The following is a 20,934-nucleotide window of genomic DNA, read 5'->3' on the forward strand; positions in this document are numbered from 1 at the left end:
GGAATAAAAAAAAAGAAACATCCTTTGCTTTAAAAATATGAAACCGTAACTCAAGCACTGAGGCAAGACAATCTCAAATACTTGTGAATATATTATCCAAACTTTACCCAAAGTCATTTTTTAGCTTTTCAATAACTGTAAGTGAGGTTTGCTTTTCCTTCCTATTAGAGAAATACATTTTTAAATGGTTGCACCATGATTTGCCAGGATCAGGGAGAGGGACAGATGGAGATGGGGTGGGGGAGTTTATAGATTCATAGAATTTACAGTGCAGAAGGAGGCCATTCGGCCCATCGAGTCTGCACCGGCCCTTGGAAAGAGCACCCTACCCGAGGTCAACACCTCCACCCTATCCCCATAACCCAGTAACCCCACCCAACACTAAGGGCAATTTTGGACATTAAGGGCAATTTATCATGGCCAGTCCAGCTAACCTGCCCATCTTTGGACTGTGGGAGGAAACCGGAGCACCCGGAGGAAACCCACGCACACACGGGGAGGATGTGCAAACTCCGCACAGACAGTGACCCAAGCCAGAATCAAACCTGGGACCCTGGAGCTGTGAAGCAATTGTGCTATCCACAATGCTACCGTGCTGCCCAGAGTTAATCTGTCACCTCTGTCCCAGTGTACATATCACTAGGAAAACTGAAACTAAGTAGCGTGAGGGAAAGATCCAGCAGTAAATTTCATCCTGGATCAGTTCCAAGATAATGGATTAAGATAATAGACTGGCAAAGCACTGGCCATTTTTATTTGATTTGATGCGCATGCACGAACTCGGAACCGGAAGTGTGGGAGCCTGTATCCGCAGCCAAAGCTGCGTGAAGCTCCCCGGGTCCCTGCCAGCCCCCAGGAGGTAAGTGAGTCAACCTTTATTTTTTGCGGGAAACTGGGGAGTGAAACGTTTGCGTTATTACACCGGCGTGGAGACATAGCCCCATTTTGGGAGAATCCAGCCCATGATATTCAGTGTTTGGAATATGTTTGAAATAGATTACAGGAGTATTCAGATGGGTTGATCAGTGGCAAATTGAATTCACTCCGGATAAGTGTGAGGTCCTTGGCAGGACAAAGAAGCCAAGGGGATACATGATAAACAGCAGGTCTCTGGGAAGCACAAGGATCAGAGGGACCATGGTGTGCATATACACTGGTCCCTTAAGGTAGCACAGCAGGTAGATACAGTGGTTAAGAAGGCACATTGCATACTTGCCTTTATTAGCCGAGGCATAGGATTTAAGAGCAGGGAGGTTATGCTGGAACTGTTTAAAACGTTGGTTAGGCCACAGCTAGAGTATTGTGTGCAGTTCTGGAATACACATTATTGGAGGGATGTGATAGCATTGGAAAGGGTGCAGAGGAGATTTACCAGGATGTTGCCTGGGCTGGAGTGTTTTAGTTATGAAGGGACATTGGATAAACTGGAGTTGTTTTCCTTGGAGTAGAAGAGACTGGCAGGAAACATAATTGAGATGCATAAAATTATGAGGGGTATAGATGGAGAAGACAGGAAGAAACTTTTCCCCTTGTTGGAGGGATCAATGGCCAGGGGCATAAATTTAAGTTAAGGGGCAGGAGGTTTAGAGGGCATGTGAGGATTAGCTTTTTCACCCAGAGGCTGGTGGGAGTCTGGAACTCACTGCCTGAATGGGTGGTGGAGGCACAGACCGTCATAACATTTAAGAAATATTTTGATGTGCACTTGCAATGCCTAGGCATTCAAGGCCATGGACCAAGTGCTGGAAAATGGAATTAGAATAGTTTGGTGGTTGTTTTTGACCGATGCAGGCGCGATGGGCCGAAGGGCCTTTTCTGTGCTGTAGACATCTGTGACTCTGCGGCTACAAGGAGTGACAGCTCCAAACAGATTAATTTACAGTTCTTTCACTAAAATGTTGTGTTTCCTTGTCTATAATTGAAAAATCACTGTAGTTATGACTGAAGACAGCCAAGCCCATCTTTATTAATCCAACCAGAAAGATCCTCAGTTGCCTCGATCCACCATACAAGGGAGGCAGCAGTGTAGTGGTATTTTCACAAGACCAGTAATCCAGAGACTCAGGGTAACACTCTGATGATGTGGCCTTGAATCCTACCCAAGCAGATAGTGAAATTGGAATTCAATAAAAATCCGAAGTTCAAGAAAAGCTAATAAATCTGCCATCTTTACCCAGTCTGGCCTACCTGTGACTCCAGACACACAGCAATTTAGTTGATTATTAAATGGCCGAACAGCTACTCGGTTGATGGGCAATAAACGCTGGTCCAGCCAGCGACGCCCTCGTCCAATCAATGAATTATTATTTTTCTTTAATTGCCCCTTATAGATTCAGAGTATTTGCCTCCATTACTCATCCTGGAATTCTACTCTTTACACTGATGATGTTTTGCGTGATGGAGAATTTCTTGACATCAGTTCTAAATTTCCTTTTATTATTTTTGCGCAATGCCTCCTCATCCTACTCTTGCAATGTAATTTAAAGGAAAATTCTGGATTTATCTTTCCCATATCACATACTATTTCATAAACTTCTCAGGTACCTCCTTCTCAGTCAAATGCTGGAAATTTTCTTGGGGCTTTCCCTGCTCCAAATCTGACAGTGGCAAAAATCCTATTTACACTGAAATGCTGCCGTCTACAGCTAGGATGCTTAGACCCCAGCTACTAGAGGTTGCTGACCACAAACATCCCCATCTGACCACCTTTCACCTCCCATGCTGAAACTACCTTGCAAGCACCTCCTAGAATTGGTAAAAGGCCAAAAAAATCATTTAGCATTGTAGGCCAACACCATTGTGATGATTTTGTTTCATGGGATTAGTGTGAACCATTCAAGTAAGTACCATTTGCAATCATTAATTCTTCCGCAGAGTGTTTGTGCCATAGTTGCTGATGGTGCAATATCAGGCATTTTGTAGATCCCTGTTGATATTTATCAAAGGATGAGGGAGATATTGGTCAAAACAAGGAACGGAGGTGGGTCAGGGTGTGTGGGGGTGAGGGAGAGTGGGAAGTTTGGGATGTGAGGGAAGCAGGGGAAAAGGTTAGGAATGGGTTGTGGCAGGCAGTGGACCTGTTCAGGTAAAGTGCCAGTTAATTAAGTGTTGCCAAAAAACTCTAAGTGCTGTGTCTAGTGTTGGTGCCGTCCCACCTCCTTACCATCCTCACTGTAATCAAGTTCTTCCTCATCAGGTGCTAGAAAGTTTTCATCCAGTACAGGCTGAATTTGCGATTCGTGTTACACAAAAACGGAAAGATTACAACCATCCAAAATAAGCTCTCCAGGACATAGTGCAGAAAATTCCCAAACCTGTCTAGTCAACGGAAAGGTTGGGAAGAATCTTTCACTTATCCGACAGCCATGGGCCACCAGTGGGTCAGACTCCCAATTGTGAGAAAGCAGGCTTTGCTGTGGCTCTTTAACACATTTATAGCATTAGCATCCTGCTTCCAGTTGTACCTAACAACTACAGAGTGCAGGCATGATCGACTGTCATCGGCAGGATTTCTATCTGAAGGGGCTCTGGCAGGGGCCAGAATAGTTGCGTTCCAGGTTGATCCCTCGCGCTTCAGCAACCAAAAGAACGGAGATGGCTGTCCAGCAACCTACACCAACCCGATTCACTGATCCTTTCGAGTAGGTCCTGCAGTGAGCTGTGAAGTGTATCTTCTCATCAGGTATTCCCGGCATGGAAGAACATAGGTGAGTGTTCTACATCAATGGGGCATGTTTAAGAAAGTTCCTAAGTTATCCCAAGAATTTCATCTTGCGTATGCTCAGCCCCACAGGGGCTGGTTTAGCACAGTGGGCTAAACAGCCGGCTTGTAATGCAGAACAAGTCCAGCAGCACGGGTTCAATTCCAGTACCAGCATCCCCAAACAGGCGCCAGAATGTGGCGACTAGAGGCTTTTCACAGTAACTTAATTTAAGCGTACTTGTGACAATAAGCGATTGTTATTATTAAACTAGAGCAGAATTAACATCGGAGAGCAGATGTGACTACTCCTGAGGGCCCAGAAAAGGTTCCAAAACTCTTCTCACCAAATGTAATAAATTATGGCATTTCTTACGAGTAATTCAGGGAAGGTGTTATTAATGCTTCTGATTATGAACACGACAATGACCAAATTCCTGTAATTTTGGACACAATTAGCATCTAAGACCACAAGAAATAGGAGCAGAAAGAGGTCATTCGTAGAATACCTACAGTGCAGAAGGAGGCCATTTAGCCCATCGAGTCTGCATGCCCCTCTTAAACAGCACCCCACCCGGACTCACTCCCCTGCCCAATCCCTGTAACCCCATCGAACTTTGTAAGCTAAGGGACAATTTTAAAAAAATTAATTTATGGGATGTGGGTGTCGCTGATTTTGCCAGCATTTGTTGCCCATCCCTAGTTGCCCTTCAGAAGGTGGTGGTGAGCTGCCTTCATGAACCAATGCAGTCCTTCAGGATTAGGTACACCCACAGTGCTGTTAGGGAGGGAGTTCCAGGATTTTGCCCCAGTGACAGTGAAGGAGTGGCGATATATTTCCAAGTCACCACAATTTAGCAAGGCCAATCCACATAACCTACATATCGTTGGACTGTGGGACCCTGAGGAAACCCATGCAGACATGGGAAGAAAATGCAGACTCCACATAAACAGCCACCCAAGGTCAGAATCGAACCTGAGTCCCTGCTGCTGTGTGGCAGCAGTGTTAAACACTGTGCCATCATGTTGCACCATTTGGCCCACCAGGTCTGCCTCCCCAGTCAATAAGATCATGATTGATCTGATATAATAATCCTTAACTCCACTTTCCCGCCTTACCCACATAACTCTACTCCATGACACACTCCCAGTGGAATGGATTAATCAGGATTTTGGCACCCAAGTATATAGTTCACTCATAGATGTGCATCCTCACACATCCCCTGTAGCTTGTCTGCAACTGCTCTGTGATGTCAGTCTAGAACATAGAACATAGAACATAGAACAGTACAGCACAGAACAGGCCCTTCGGCCCTCGATGTTGTGCCGAGCCATGATCACCCTACTCAAACCCACGTATCCACCCTATACCTGTAACCCAATAACCCCCCCCTTAACCTCACTTTTTTTAGGACACTACGGGCAATTTAGCATGGCCAATCCACCTAACCCGCACATCTTTGGACTGTGGGAGGAAACCAGAGCACCCGGAGGAAACCCACGCACACGCGGGGAGGACGTGCAGACTCCGCACAGACAGTGACCCAGCCGGGAATCGAACCTGGGACCCTGGAGCTGTGAAGCATTTATGCTAACCACCATGCTACCGTGCTGCCCAGTCTACGTCCATCTACATCCATCTACCCCATTTGTGCTGCCCTCCACTTTGCCCTCTGAAAGGGATCTCTGTAGCTTTTCATTTCTAACCATATGCCTGAAATACTGGCATTTCTTTCTCTGTGTGTCATTTTTGAGAGTTCTTTTTCTGTTGCTATTTCAAGAACCTCTTCATATGTCTTCTGGTCTGTATATGGATCTTTTAGTATCTCAGCATCCACATTTCATAGGCCTCTATTTTCTTTCACTGATTTTTATTTATTGTCCAGGTTTCTGAGGCATACAGGAAAATGGATCGAATATAGTGTCTCTTGAGTTTTTTCCTCGGTACAGGCTTGAGTTTATTACTTTTGGCTACCTCTAATTTTATTCTAACTTCTGCATCACATCTGCCACTCTCTGTTACCATTTGTCCTAAACATAAAAACTTATCTACTTGTTCCAGTGTGGTAGCCTGGCAAGGCCTGGATTTTAGGCCTGATAAAATGGGACATCTTAAATTAAGAATTGGTCACTTTAAATCAAACTACAGTCAACTTCAGTCAGGCTTATGGGAGTTCAGACTTTAAAAAAAAAAAGTGTTTTAATTGGGTTTTCACATCTTAGATTTCACAATTCATAAGTTATATATTACAAAACCATGCCGAAGAACAAAATAAAAAAGACAAACATAAATAGCACAGTAAGAAGTCTTACAACACCAGGTTAAAGTCCAACAGATTTGTTTCAAGCACTAGCTTTCGGAGCACTGCTCCTTCCTCAGGTGAATGCCGTTAATGTATTTCCTTCCACAACCTCTCCTGGTAACGCGCTCCAGGCACCTGAGGAAGGAGCTGTGCTCCGAAAGCTAGTGTTTGAAACAAACCTGTTGGAATTTAACCTGGTGTTGTAAGACTTCTTACTGTGCTCACCCCAGTCCAACGCTGGCATCTCCACATCATAAATCAGCACATGTATTTACAGGCAATTGTCTTCCCTCCCACTGTAGCTGTGGTCCCCCCTTTAGTCTGTAGACACGTGTTACGATCCCCAGTATGGCTAGAACACGTACTTCCCCCTCCTCACCCCCTTTTATGTCCTACTGCTCTCACCCGCTCATTTCTGAGACTCATCGTCAGATCGAAGACAAGGCAGATCAGTCCCACGCAAATAGTCTCTTTTTTTGTCCGATGTGACTGGAGCTCTGATTCACTGTCATTGCCTTCCCAGCCCGGGCTTGTGCACGAATTCATCTACTTCTACCGATGTGGTGAAGTAGTACTCCCTACCCTGGAAGGCCACTCAGAGTTTAGCGGGCTACAGCATCCTGAACCGTACGTTGTTCTTGTAAAGGGCCAACTTGGCTGTGATAAATACCACCCGGCACTTGGCCAGGTCTGCCCCAATGTCCCAGTACACACGGATCGAGTGTCTCTCACATTTACAGGACCGTGTGTGTTTTGCCCAGTTCAGTATCTTTTCTCAGTCTTGGTACCAGTGTAGTTTCTTAGATGAATAGACCAAAACTTCACACAGTACTCCAGGAGAGGCAAGACATCCTTTCTCCTGTACTCAAGTCAGGTCAACATAGCATTTGCTTTCATGGCTGCTTGCTGTAACTGCATGCTTGCTTTCAAAACTGGTGCAGTAGGACACCCAGGTCCCTTTGTACATCAACAGTTATCAATCTATCATCATTTAAATAATACACTGCCATTCAGTTCTCCATCTTAAGTGGATAACTTCATATTTATCCACATTATACTTCAACTGCCACGTTGAATGTATCTGTTGGTATATATTTGATCACACATTTTTCTTATGAAATCTAATTCTGTTTCTCCAAGGGCATTTACATGTTTTGTGTTGCTTCATTTGTACCTGGAACTTTTCCCTTACTCATCGATTTCAATGCATTTTTAAAAATCTCTGATATCATGTTCAGTCAATCGTTTGCCTCCAAATCTTGTGGGCTCCCTCAATTTGAATCATCATTTATATATTCTGTCCGTTTGTTAGTGTATCTCTTTCAAACAATATTTTACCATCTTTGTCATTTATAAACCCACTCACTATTTGTTGTTAACCCTTCTTTCTATCCTTCAGAGATTCCATCTTCAGGTGCATAACTCTCATTTGTGATTTCTTTCCAGGCGTAATAATCATCTTACATTTTATTCTACCATTTCTCGCTGGACTGCCTGCATCTTTTCAATTTCATCATACTTAGGTGTGTTTCTTTTCTTTCTCCTTTCATAGAATCATAGAATTCCTACAGTGCAGAAGGAGGCCATTTGCTCTATCAAGTCTGCAACGACCCTCTGAAAGCCCCTCTACCCAGGCTCACTCCCCGCACTATTCCCGTAACGCCACCCAACCTGGACATGTTTGACCACTAAGGGGCAATTTAGCACGGCCAATTTACCTAACCTTCACATCTTTGTGGGAGAAAACTATGGGAGGAAACCCACATAGACAAGGTGAGAACGTACAAACTCCACACATACAGCCACCCAAGGCTGGAATCAAACCCAGTTCCCTGGCACTGTGAGGCAACAGTGCTAACCATTGTGCCACCATGCCATCATTTCTACCATTATTGCAAGCTTCTCATCTGTCAGTCGCTCCTCGTCACTTTTGCTTTTCCATTTTGGTATATTTCCTTTGCAGTATGTTGCCTATTATCTTCCAGGTTTTTCTATTTATTTACTATTTCTGAGACATCTGTTTGTTCTGTTTCCTCAGTCCTGAGATATTTGTTCATGTTTTTGCAGCGTGAATGCCTCTCTGATGTTCTCATCCATCAATATGTCAAGGCCTACATCATTGCACATCTTTTCCTTCTTTGATATTTTCAGTTTCATCTTAATTTTTGCTACAATGAGACAATGATCTGAATTTATATCTGTACCGGCATTCATATAAATGTTCATTATACAATTTCTAAAACATTGGGCAGAATTTTCCAAAAAGAATTACTCGATGTCATCCACAAAGAACAAAGAATCCACAGCACAGGAAGAGGCCCTTCGGCCTTCCAAGCCTGTACCGGTCATGATACCAACCTTTGCCAAAACCCTCAGCAATTCCATGTGCCATATCCCTTTATACTCATCCGAACCATGCGTTTGTCAAGATGCCTTTTGAATGCCGTTAATGTATCTGCTTCCTCATCCTCCCCTGGTAACGCGCTCCAGGCACTCATCACTCTCTGCATAAAAAAACCTGCCTCACATATCTCCTCCAAACTTTGCCCCACAGTCCTTAAACCCATGCCCCCTGGTGACCGACCCCTCCACCCTGGGAAAGAGTGCCTGCCCATCCACTCTATCCATGCCCCTCATAATCTAGTAGACCTCTATCATGCCAACCCTCAACCTCTGTCTTTCTAATGATAACAGTCCGAATCTATTCAGCCTCTCCACATAGCTAACACCCTCCAGACCACGCAACATCCTGGTAAACCCCCTCAGCACCCTCTCCAAAGCCTCCACATCCTTCTGGTAATGTGGCGACCATAATTGTGCGCAATAATCCAAGTGCGGCCTTACCAAGGTTCTATACAACTGTAGCATGACTTGCCAGTTTTTATACTCGATGTCCTGTCCAATGAAGGCCAACATTCCGTATGCTTTCTTGACTACCTTGTCCACTTGTGTTGCCACCTTCAAAGATCTGTGGACCTGCACGCCCAGATCTCTCTGACTTGCTATATTCCTAAGAGTTTTGTCATTTACGGTATATTTCCCCTCTATGTAAGACCTCCAAATTGCATTACATCACATTTGTCCTGATTAAACTCCATTTGCCGTTTCTCTGCCCAAGTCTCCAACCTATTGAAGTCCTGCTGTATCTTCTGACAATCCTCAACACTATCTGCCACTCCACTAATCTTGGTGTCATCCGTGAATTTACTAATCATACCGGCTACAGTTTCCTCCACATCCGACAGGTAATGTGGTGAGATGCCGACTGGGTGGGCCAGAATGATCCCGAACACAATCCACCCATACTAAGTGCAAAAAATGATTCCCCCACATGAAGCACACATTGATTCGCCTGATTAGGGGCTTAGCTGTTCACTGCTAACAAGGGGTGCTGTATTTCCTGTGACCCCTCTCTGTTGCAGCTGAATCCCTGACTTCACCAACAGATCGGAATCTCTCAGGATAGGCAATAGCACCTCCTCCACAATAGTCCTCAACACCGGGGCCCAGCAAGGATGCGTGCTCAGTACTCTACCGTACTCCCTACACACATATGACTGTGTGGCAAGATTTAACTCCAACTCAATCTATAAGTTTGCAGATGATACCAAAAGTCTGTCCTGGTCCACTCACATTGATGCAACAGTCAAGAAAGCCCAACAACATCTCGACTTCCTACGGAAGCTAAAGAAATTTGGCATATCTGCATTAACTCTCACAAACTGCTACAGATGTGCCATAGAGAGCATTCTATCCAGCTGCATCACAGCTTGGTATGGCAACTGCTTGGCCCAAGTTTGCAAGAAACTGAAGAGTATGGTGAACTCAGCCCAACACGTCACACAAGCTTGCCACCCTCACATTGATTCTGTCTACACCTCCCGCTGTCTCAGGAAAGCAGACAGCATTATCCAGCACCCCTCCCACCCAAGCATTGCCTTCTTCCAGACCCTTCCATCAGGCAGAAGGTACAGAAGTCTGAAGACCCACACATCCAGACATAGGAACAGCTGCTTCCCCACAGCTACTGGACTCCTCAACAACTCCCCCTCAGACTGATCTGTTCTCTGTGAGAACACTATTCACAATGCCCTATGCTGCTCTTGTTCATATATTTGCTTTGTTTGGCCCCTTATTCTGCACTGTAACCAATCACTGTTTGTCGATGTACCATTTGTCAATGTACTCTGTTGATTATTCTTTTTGTCTACTATGTACTTACTGTGTACGTTCCCTCGGCCACAGAAAAATACTTTTCACTGTACTTCGGTACATGTGACAATAAATCAAATCAAATCTAATTTAAATGGTCCCTCTGTACTCATCACCAGTCAAGCGAAGAAAATGGCAATTCTCCTTGATTCCCGGAGAGAGACCTGAACAGGCTCTGAACTCCATGAGGAGAGGACGGACACCCTGAACACCTGTGGGGGCCGAAGACCCAGAAGCATCTAGACAAATCCTGCTTGGGAAGCGGTGACAGTGACTGTCAGTGCCAGCAGCCTGACACTGAAGACTGGTGTCTAACGCCACAAGAAAATGAAAGACCTCCTTGGGGCTGCAAGGGCGAGTTCCCAGTTGTCTCATCCTAGCATCAGTTCTATCTGTCACCCCTGGAATCACACCTTTAATCCACTCGCCGCAACCTCACACCCTCCCAACACCCAACCTCCCAATATCTTCCTCAGAACTAGCACCCCCCCTCCCACCCCCCCCTCCCCCCCCCCCCCCCCCCACCCCCCAGCACTCCTCATCACAACCACTTGCTACCTGGGCAGGGTATCCATGCATGCCACTAAAATAGACCCCCTCCCAAAACACCAGGCTTCCGGCTCACAATGTCCCTTTTTGTCTCCACAGGAGAAGATAGCGCATAATAAAAGGGAGAGGGAGAAAACTGGGGCGGGATTCTCCCCTACCTGGCGGGGCGGGGGGTCCCGGCGTAGCGGTGTGGCACCAACCACTCCGGCGTCGGGCCTTCCCAAAGGTGCGGAATTCTCCCTCACATTGAGGGGCTAGGCCCGCGCCGGAGCGGTTGGCACCATGCCGACTGGCATCAAAACCGTCACCAGCGGCCTTCGAGGCCCGCTGCCCGGCGCCAGGGCTGGCCGAAAGGCCTTTGCCGGTTCGCGCAAGCATGCCGCTGACATCACCACCGGCGCATGTGCGCTGGGGCATTCTCTTCTGCGTCCGCCATGGTGGAGGCCGTGGCGAAGCTGGAAGGGAAAGAGTGCCCCCACGGCACTAGCCCGCCCGCCGATCGGTGGGCCCTGATCTGGGGCCTGGCCACCGTCGGGGCATCCCCCGGGGTCCGATCGCCCCATGCCCCCCCCCCCCAGGACCCCGGGGACCCGCTCGCGCCGCTGATCCCGCCGCCACCAGAGGTGGTCCAAACCTCGGCGGCGGGAGAGGCCTCCCAGCGGCGGGACTTCGGCCCATTGCGGGCCAGAGAATCGCCGCAGGGGGCTCGCCGCTAGGTGCGGCGCGTTTCCCGCCCCCGCCAATTCCCAACTGGCGGAGAATTTCTGCCACGGCGGGGGCGGGATTTTAGGCGGCCCCGGGCGATTCTCCGACCCTGCTGGGGGTCGGAGAATTCCGCCCCTGGTTTGGAGATGCCCGAGTTGCAAGTCCTCACTCCTTATGAGGAAAGGTCACTGGAGATCGCGTGGGATGGCATGGACTGAATAGCGACAGCGAGATTCACCTGCACCAGAAAAGTGAGGATCCATTACTCCTTTGTCCAGATCGCCAATATCAAGTGACTTGTTTATTTCTCAGACCATTGTCCTTCTCATTCACTGAAACCTTTTGTTGCACACTCTCCATCAGATGAGGCCAGGCCAACCGGAGTCACGCTGGCGCCGATTAGTATTCCTTTTTTAAAATGTGAACCTGGTGGAAGGGGAGCCGAGGAGGTGAGTAGCCATCTTTGTTCACAGGCAAAGAGCCCGGGGGCAGCGGGCATTCCGCTCCAGTGCTCAGCAGGGGTGGGGGAGCACCCTCGGGTGGGAGGGCACCCTCATCTGGGGTGGGTCGAATCATAGAACCATAGAATTTGCAGTGCAGGAGGCCATTCAGCCCATCGAATCTGCACTGGCCCTTGGAAAGAGCACCCTACAAACCCACGCCTACCTCCTATCCCCGTAACCCCACCTATCCTTTTGGACACTAAGGGGCAATTTAGCATGGCCAATCTACCTAACCTGCACATCTTTAGATTGTGGGAGGAAACCGGAGCACCCGGAAGAAATCCATGCAGACATGGGGAGGAAGTGCAAACTGCAACAGTCACACCAGGCCGGAATTGAACCCGAACCCGGGAGCTGTGAAGCAGCAGTGCTAACCACTGTGCCACCGTGCCGCCCATTGTGCCATCATGCCACCCACAGGAGGGGTGGTGTCAGCGCTGGAGGAAGGGAGGAAGGTATGGGGTGCTGGGGGGCAACCTCATGCGGCTCTATCATGCCAACACATGGATCATATGTATCCATTCCAGGGAAACCCTTGCCCCTGCCCGTCTGCCCCACCGACCACCCACTGACTGCTGAGGCCTCTAGCTTTGCATCTGAAGGCTATTGCTGAATTAGCTATCGTAGTTAATTGAGCAGTTCACACATCCCAAGTGGATTCCTGTGGTTACGCGGGCCGTGTAGCATGAGGGAGTCATTGTCTAGCATCTCAATCAGACCGTGATGCCTGGACACTGTGTCTGAACACTGCGGGAGGCCACACCACAAACTCAGCAGCTGAGATCCGAACACACAGGAGATGGACCCCAGCACCAGGGACATGTCTGCGGCTGGGGGATGGGTGAGTGCAACGGGGAGGGGACCAGCGCCCAGCCCAGGTAATGTTACGAGCGAATGGCTGGGTACAGGGTGTGGGGTCCGTTGTGGGGTGGCCTGTGCTGCCTGGTGTGCGTGGGCAGAGCGCTCTGGATGTCGGAGGGGTGGGCATCAATGGGGGAATGGAGGGTCCTGTGGTGGGAGCCACCACTGTTTCTCAGTCTAACACCTTCTCCCAACTCCTTACAGATAGAACCTTAGTTAGGCCACACTTGGAGTATAGTGTTCAGTTCTGGTCGCCACATTACCAGAAGGATGTGGAGGCTTTAGAGAGGGTGCAGAAGAGATTTACCAGGATGTTGCCCGGTTATGGAGGGCATTAGCTATGAGGAGCGGTTGAATAAACTCGGTTTGCTCTCACTGGAACGACGGAGGTTGAGGAGTGACCTGATAGAGGTCTACAAAATTATGAGGGGCATAGACAGAGTAGACCGTCAGAGGCTTTTCCCCAGGGTAGAGGTGTCAATTACTAGGGGGCATAGGTTTAAGGTGCAAGGGGCAAGGTTTAGAATAGATGTATGAGGCAAGTTTATTACACAGAGGGTAATGGGTGCCTGGAACTCGCTGCCGGAAGAGGTGATAGAAGCAGGGACGATAGTGACGTTTAAGGGGCATCTTGACAAATACACGAATAGGATGGGAATAGAGGGATACGGACCTAGGAAGTGTAGAAGATTGTAGTTTAGTCGGGCAGCATAGTCGGCACAGGCTTGGAGGGCCGAAGAGCCTGTTCCTGTGCTGTACTCTTCTTTGTTCTTTGTTATTTGATACTGAATAGAATGGATGGTATTTTGGACTCAGCAGAAAAGGCCCTATTGGTGCTGCCGGTAGGTTGGGCAACCAGACTCCGGAGACGGCGGCAGCAGCACTGTCTGCAGAGGCTCGAGACGGCGGCCCATGTGCCAGACCCCGCCCCACATCTTGAGGATCCGGTTGCCCATCAGGTCAGGGTGAGAGCCAGCTGGGGTGGTCCGTGATGGCCCAGGGGAGACAGGCATCACTGGTCGTTCAAGTAGGTGACGGACAATGCGAGCCGCAGGAGGCTCTGCCTCAACAAGGTGATGGTGGTGCACCTGTGCCAAGACTTCACGGACCTAGTACCACGTGGTGAAGGAGGACACCAGGTCTCTGTGGCTGTCAAGGTCACCGCAGCCCTGAACTGTTACACCTTGGGATCATTCCAGTACTCGAGCGGGGAACTCTGTGGAATCTCACAGGCCACAGCCCACAAGTGCAGCTGACAGGTCACGATGCCCTGTTTGACTGGGCGGAAAACTGGAGAACTTTGAAATGGACCAAGCCTAACTAGATGCCCGGGTAGCCTAGGATTCTCCGGCTACTAGACTGCATGTATGTCGCCTTCCACGGACCAGGCTAGCTGGGAGTACCATACATTAAGAGAAAGGGTTTCAACTCCCTGAATATCCAGCTCGTGTGACCACTAAATGCAGATCATACACCTGTGTGCATGTGTCCCAGGGAGTGCACACGACAGCTACATTCTGGGATAATCAGACAACCCCGGTCTCTTTGAGGACCTGGGGGATAAAGGGTACCTGCTGAGACCTTGGCTAATGATGCCATACGGAGGCTGGAGGCCAAAGCGGAGACCTGATATGAGGCCCATTTGACCACCCGAGCTGCCATTGAGCGGTGCATCAGGACTGCTGAAAATGCCCTTCCGATGCCTTGGCTGCTCCGGTGGTGCCCTGCCATACACCTCCTAGTGGGCTACTCACTTTGTTGTGGTCTGCTGTGTCCTCCACAACCTGGCACAGCAGCGAGGTGACGTGCTGGAGGTTGGTGATGAGGAACATGTGGTCACCTCCTCCTCCGAGGAGGTGGATAAGGACAATGAGGACAGGCTGGAGGACGATCCTGGAAAGGAACTGGGGGACCAGCCAGAGGCTGCAGGAAAGGTGGCCGATACAGCAAACTCAGAGGACCTGGGAGGCCCTCATACTCGGCTTCACATAGGACATGGCCTAGTCCATCATCGCTGCCTTCCCCCTCCCCTCATTTCTCACCCTCCCAGAGTCTCTGTTACATTGCTCCAGGGTGATAGGCCAAGGGTTCGGAGGTCGGCCCTCATTATAGAAGGAAGTGGCAGAAGCGTCATACTGGTTGTGATGAAGGATTTTTAATGTTTCACAAGTGTGCAGCAATGACCCACTCTCCCGATGGTGCAGCCCCACTCTCCCCACCACCCCTTCACCCCCTACCTACCCCCACTCCCTCCCCTCCCCCAGTGCCCTCCCAGTGATCTTCAACGTGTCTCATCTGGGCATTACTGCCTCTACCTGATGTGAATCAGGGACTGTGTGGCGCTCAGCAGGTTGTGTCCCAGAAGCCTGACCACTATTATTGCCCACCGAGATGTATGTATCTGCACTAGTGGAGGGTGGGAATGATAGCTGTGGAGCATTCTTGGAACTGACCTCTGAAGTAGGCTCATGGGAGCAGGGGCTGGCGCTCTCGGCTGGAGGACATATGGGAGAATGGACAGATAGTCAGGGTGATGGATGGGTCAGTCTGTATGGCAATAAAACTCACGTTTGACAGGTCCTCCGGGTGGGGCCCGGTGAATCCTCACTTCTGCGGTGTGCTCCGACCTACGTATTTGTGACCGCTTTATTCTCGACTACCCCCTTCACCTCCAAGGCCCGTTCCTCGAAGGTTCTGATGTCCGGCAACCCACCACCACTCTGGGCCCTCTGCAGTTGATTGTGGGAGAGACAGAGATGGCATTGTTAGCCACACATGTGGTTCACAGTGCTTGTGTGTGTGTGTGTGTGTGTGTGTGTGTGAGTGTGTGAGGGGGGGGGGGGGTTGTCTAGGGAAGGCAGTGATTGGGGCGGTGGTGGTGAAGGAAGAGTTGGGGGCTTGAAGGGAGGCAGGTGTAAGAGAGAGTTGGGGGCATAGGGAGGGGTGGGTGTGCTGTTCACATGGTGGTGTCATGGTCTCGGGGGGTGGGGGAGGGGTGGGCTGGTATCGACGTACTCGTGCTGCCCGGTGTAGGTCATTGACCTTCTTACGGCACTGGAAGCTGGTCTTCTTGGTCACGCTTCCCAAGCTGATGGCCACTGCCACTTCACTTCAGGCAGAATTGGCTGCCCTGTGGCTCACCCTCCGAGATCCTTGGAGGATCAGGACATCGCTCCTGGCCTCGACTGTATCTAGCAGCCTCCCAAAGTCCACGTATCCAACCCTTGGGGACGGTCTTCTCGGTGCCATGGCTGCGAGCTGAGTGGGGTTGGCTGTTCAAGTGCTGTTTAAGTGCTGCTCGACCTTGTTAGCGGAGGGCTGGTGAGTGTAGTCCAGACGAATCGGTCTGGTGAGCCGTCATTTGTGGCGTGAAGCCCGTGAGGCCTCGTTAAGTGGACCAATCAACGTGTATTGCGCTGCCGGCCTCACCAGGCCAGGCAGTTCCCACTCGCTCATACTTAGAAATTTTTCTGGAGAATCAAGTAAGTAGGGTCATCCATTCCAGGACCCTCAGCCCTCAACTCCCCAATCCCAACACCCGTTGTCCTCATGATCCTGGAGGCTGAGAATCCATCACCCTCCCTGGCATCCAGTGCCACCACGAATATCTGATGCTTATTACACATCATCACCTCAATGGCATCAGGCACTGCCCACATCCTCTCATAGTCGCCAATGTCCCCTACAATCTACATCGGGCAGTTTGTTCCATTCACTTCAGCAGCAATGGGAACCTTCATGTGCTGTGACACATGGATACCCATATGAAGTTTGATGGCTCTTGCATCCACCATTGCATTCTTGTGGTCAATGCTGAGAGGCACTTGCATATCTCTCACGATGCCTGGCCCACATCCCTCAGCCCTAGCCAATGAGCGATTCTTCCCCTGACCCTGACTTGAATAGTGAGGCACCTGAGAGTAGTGAAACATTACTGATGGTGGCCAATTTGTTGGACGAGCATGACTCTCAGGAATGTGAGAGGATATAAGTACTAGCAGAGGGCAGATACAAGTATGCACTGTGGATACTCAGGCTTGGACAGTTCATAATCATATTGCTGTCATGCCATCACACTCGATACACCTGGGCATCCAGTGCATGACCTGTGACTTTACATCTAATGGGGAGTCCAAGGTTACACACTTTCCCACCCTTAACATGACATCCCACCTTCTCTCTCTGAGTGACATGCAGCCAGCCCCTTGGGTTGTCAATCTATACACCTCCACCTGCCCAGATCAGGAGCCCCAATCCCCCAGGCCACTGACAGCAACATCAGGGAAATTGCACTCAGCTCTCTGGTGCTCATCCAGAGATTTCAACATTAGCTGTGAGTAGTTCTTCATTGAGGAATGCTTGCAATTTAATATCTGAGTGGTTCCAGCTGTTTCTATGGTGGAAAGGTACCTCCAGTGCAGGCAGGCTGTTCAGGCAAAAGAGGGTGAAAAAGATCCAGTCTAAAACAAAGTTGCTGTCAGACAGAGTAACTGTTCTTACTACAAAGCATTTCAGAGTTGAAAAAAATCCTCTATAGAAAATCTACGGTTAGACAGGACTCCTGCTCAAAGAGGAAGCACTTCAGAGTTGTGCTATAAAAACAAACAAAGATATTGCTCCTTTGAGATAGCCTTCAGTTGTCAATCAAGACTTGTAAAAGTCAATGAGGTGTGAAATTCAATGTAAACAAGTACGTAGGGATAAAAGAAGTCATACTGTAACATTGAAACCACCAAGCCTATTGATACTTCAGGGGGAGCGAACTGCTTCTCCAAGATACAAGTGGCAGAAGAGCTCTGTCCTGTGAGAGGATTTTAGGACCAACAGGCTGCAACTGTGCTTTGCCCTGTTATGGGGTGCAAACATGAAAGAAATCTGGCTTCTCGGCTTCACAGACCTAAAGCGACACCCATCCGAGGTGGAGACGCCTGACCTAGCCCCCGCAAGCCCAGCCCAGCCCAAGCCCTCCTACCCCCAGCTCCCAGCATCTGACCGTGGCTGCTATGCCCTTGTAATCCCTGGAGGTAGGTTGAGAGGGGTACTCACCTCCTTTCGCTTCCTCTGAGCCTATGGTGCCTGGTCACCACTTTTAAGGACCAGTAGTGATTCACGCTCGGTGACTTCCCACTGGCCGGTGGGTTGGGGGGAGGGGTAAAGGGGGGGGGGGGGGGGGCAATTGAGTGGAATACCAGGGTGCTGAGATTAAAATGGATACAAATCAGCTGTGATCAGTTTCTTGCCCTTTCAGGGTGACATCCTGATCAGGCCAGGTGGTGTGGGCTGGGAAAAGCGGAACAGTTCTGTGCCTTGTAAAATCCCGTTTTGGGGGCTGGATTCTCTATTATTAGGACTATGTCCTCACGCTGTCGTAAAATTGTGGACTTTCACGCCAATTTGCCCACATATGGAATACAATGTTGACAAATGTGAGGTTATCCATTTTGGTAGGAATAACAGCAAACGGGATTATTATTTAAACGATAAAATATTAAAGCATGCCGCTGTTCAGAGAGACTTGGGTGTGCTAGTGCATGAGTCACAGAAGGTTGGTTTACAAGTGCAACAGGTGATTAAGAAGGCAAATGGAATTTTGTCCTTCATTGCTAGAGGGATGGAGTTTAAGACTAGGGAGGTTATGTTGCAATTGTATAAGGTGTTAGTGCGGCCACACCTGGAGTATTGTGTTCAGTTTTGGTCTCCTTACTTGAGAAAGGACGTACTGGCGCTGGAGGGTGTGCAGAGGAGATTCACTAGGTTAATCCCAGAGCTGAAGGGGTTGGATTATGAGGAGAGGTTGAGTAGACTGGGACTGTACTCGTTGGAATTTAGAAGGATGAGGGGGGATCTTATAGAAACATTTAAAATTATGAAGGGAATAGATAGGATAGATGCGGGCAGGTTGTTTCCACTGGCGGGTGACAGCAGAACTAGGGGGCATAGCCTCAAAATAAGGGGAAGTAGATTTAGAACTGAGTTTAGGAGGAACTTCTTCACCCAAAGGGTTGTGAATCTATGGAATTCCTTGCCCAGTGAAGCAGTTGAGGCACCTTCATTACACGTTTTTAAGGTAAAGATAGATAGTTTTTTGAAGAATAAAGGGATTAAGGGTTATGGTGTTCGGGCCGGAAAGTGGAGCTGAGTCCACAAAAGATCAGCCATGATCTAATTGAATGGCGGAGCAGGCTCGAGGGGCCAGATGGCCTACTCCTGCTCCTAGTTCTTATGTTCTTATGTTCTTATATCCCTAGCCCTGCAGAGGGCTAGCAGGGACCCGGCGTAAAACCAGCAGCTTAAGCTGCAGATACGGGCCTCCAGTGGCCGCGCCATGTTCCAAGGCGGACTCAGACCACGGAGCTGGACCCTCCAAATAATGCCCTCCGATCGGCCCGCCCCCGACCAGGACGGGCGCGGACTGAATCCGCAGCCGCCACGCTAGTTTCCTGAGCGGCAGGACCACATTAGATCCACGCCGTCGGGACGTCGGCCGGTTGGGGGCAGAGAGGGCCTCCAGCAATGGCCCCAGGTTGGTATTCTCCGCCCAGGCGCGGCCGCGATTTTGGTGGGGTGTGGAGAATCCAGCCCCCAGATTTTCCCAGCAATGCGGGATTTGTGTCGGGTGCAATGCGGCCTGAGAACTGCCCCCATTGTTTCACTTTCACACATTTCTATACATGTCGCCTCGACTTCTCTAGGTGTATAATCTTTTTGGCTGCTTAAAGAAGATGTTTGCCATAATAAGATAATTTATTTGAGGAAATTGCATAGTCTCTCTCCTCTTTCATTTTTTGATGCAAGGTCATATTGACTGACACACGTTCTTGATTTCCTTCACTTGACTTTAGTGTCTAACTCGTCCGTTAATATGACCTCATCAGTTGATTTGATTTGACCATAACACTTCAGGATGTCACCATAAAATGCCTTTGTTTGCTGCTCAGTGTGATGTTGGGTCGGGGCAGAAACCTGTATGACAACCAGTTCAAAAGGCTTTCCTCGATCTTAATCATGGTTACTGTTTCTCAGATTGGCCAGTAATCTTGAACTGATCCCTTTTATCTTTTCCTTTACCAGAATTCCTACTCCATTCCTACACTTTTCATCTCCTGAGGAGTAAAGCACTTGTTTCTTCGCTTCCATCTGACCAGATTCTAACCATCTTACTTCTGCAAGTCCTAGTAAGTTTACATGGCATCCCTATAATTAGATGGTGGAGGTAGAGGTAATAATTAAGTTTAATATAACTGACAAATTTAAATCTTAACAACGGGGGCAGTAAGGGCGATGAAGAGGTGAATTGCTCTCGCTGTTAAGTGTTTTTGACAAACAATGACCCCTCTGAAAAATTAGAGTCAGCTCATTGGATGTGAAGATGTGAGGCAAATGTCCAATCACATTTTAGTATAATGCTAAGAGCTGTACCCTGATGAAGCACAAAGTTACAGACTGGGCTCTTTTGGAGAAGATTGTGGAAGAAGGAGGTTTGGCTATCAGGCTGTGAAAATCGCTTATTGGCACAAGTACGGGGCTGGATTAGCACAGGGCTAAAGAGCTGGCTTTTAAAGCAGACCAAGGCAGGCCAGCAGCACGGTTCAATTCCCGTACCAGCCTCCAGAAACTGGTGCCGGAATGTGGCGGCTAGGGGCTTTTCACAGTAACTTCATTTGAAGCCTACTTGTGACAATAAGCGATTTTCAAGTAGGCTTCAAATGAAGTTACTGTGAAAAGCCCCCACTGTGGTCATTTTCAATATTATACTGTGTAATATTAAACATATTGTTACACTGTAAACTAAAGATGGAAATGTTTATTATGTAAAAGAAGCACACAGAGGAATGAGCAGCTTCAGCAACGTTGTCTAACGTGATCAATGATGAGGGCTACACCAGGTGGAAGGCACTGTAAACAATGCAAAATACACGGAGGTGCTTCAACTCCACTTTCAATCCTGTCAATTATTAGAAGTGACTCAACATAAATGGAATCGAGTATTCGAACATAGAAGTTTTAAATAGCAGTGACACACACTACATGAAATCAATACAAGTTGAATCTTGCTGGAGATACCTTGTCAGGAAAGAAAAAAACTAAATTATATAATTAC

The 20,934-nt window shown here is 48.6% G+C and overlaps 1 protein-coding gene across 1 annotated transcript in view; it reads right to left on the reverse strand.

Moving 5' to 3' along the window:
• The window catches only part of prdm6 (PR domain containing 6), a 320,670-nt gene that overhangs the window by 65,245 nt on the left and 234,491 nt on the right, over positions 1-20,934 (reverse strand). The gene's annotated exons all lie outside the window — the stretch shown is intronic.

The sequence above is a fragment of the Scyliorhinus canicula genome, chromosome 8 (assembly GCF_902713615.1).
Source record: "Scyliorhinus canicula chromosome 8, sScyCan1.1, whole genome shotgun sequence".
NCBI classification, from domain to species: domain Eukaryota; kingdom Metazoa; phylum Chordata; class Chondrichthyes; order Carcharhiniformes; family Scyliorhinidae; genus Scyliorhinus; species Scyliorhinus canicula.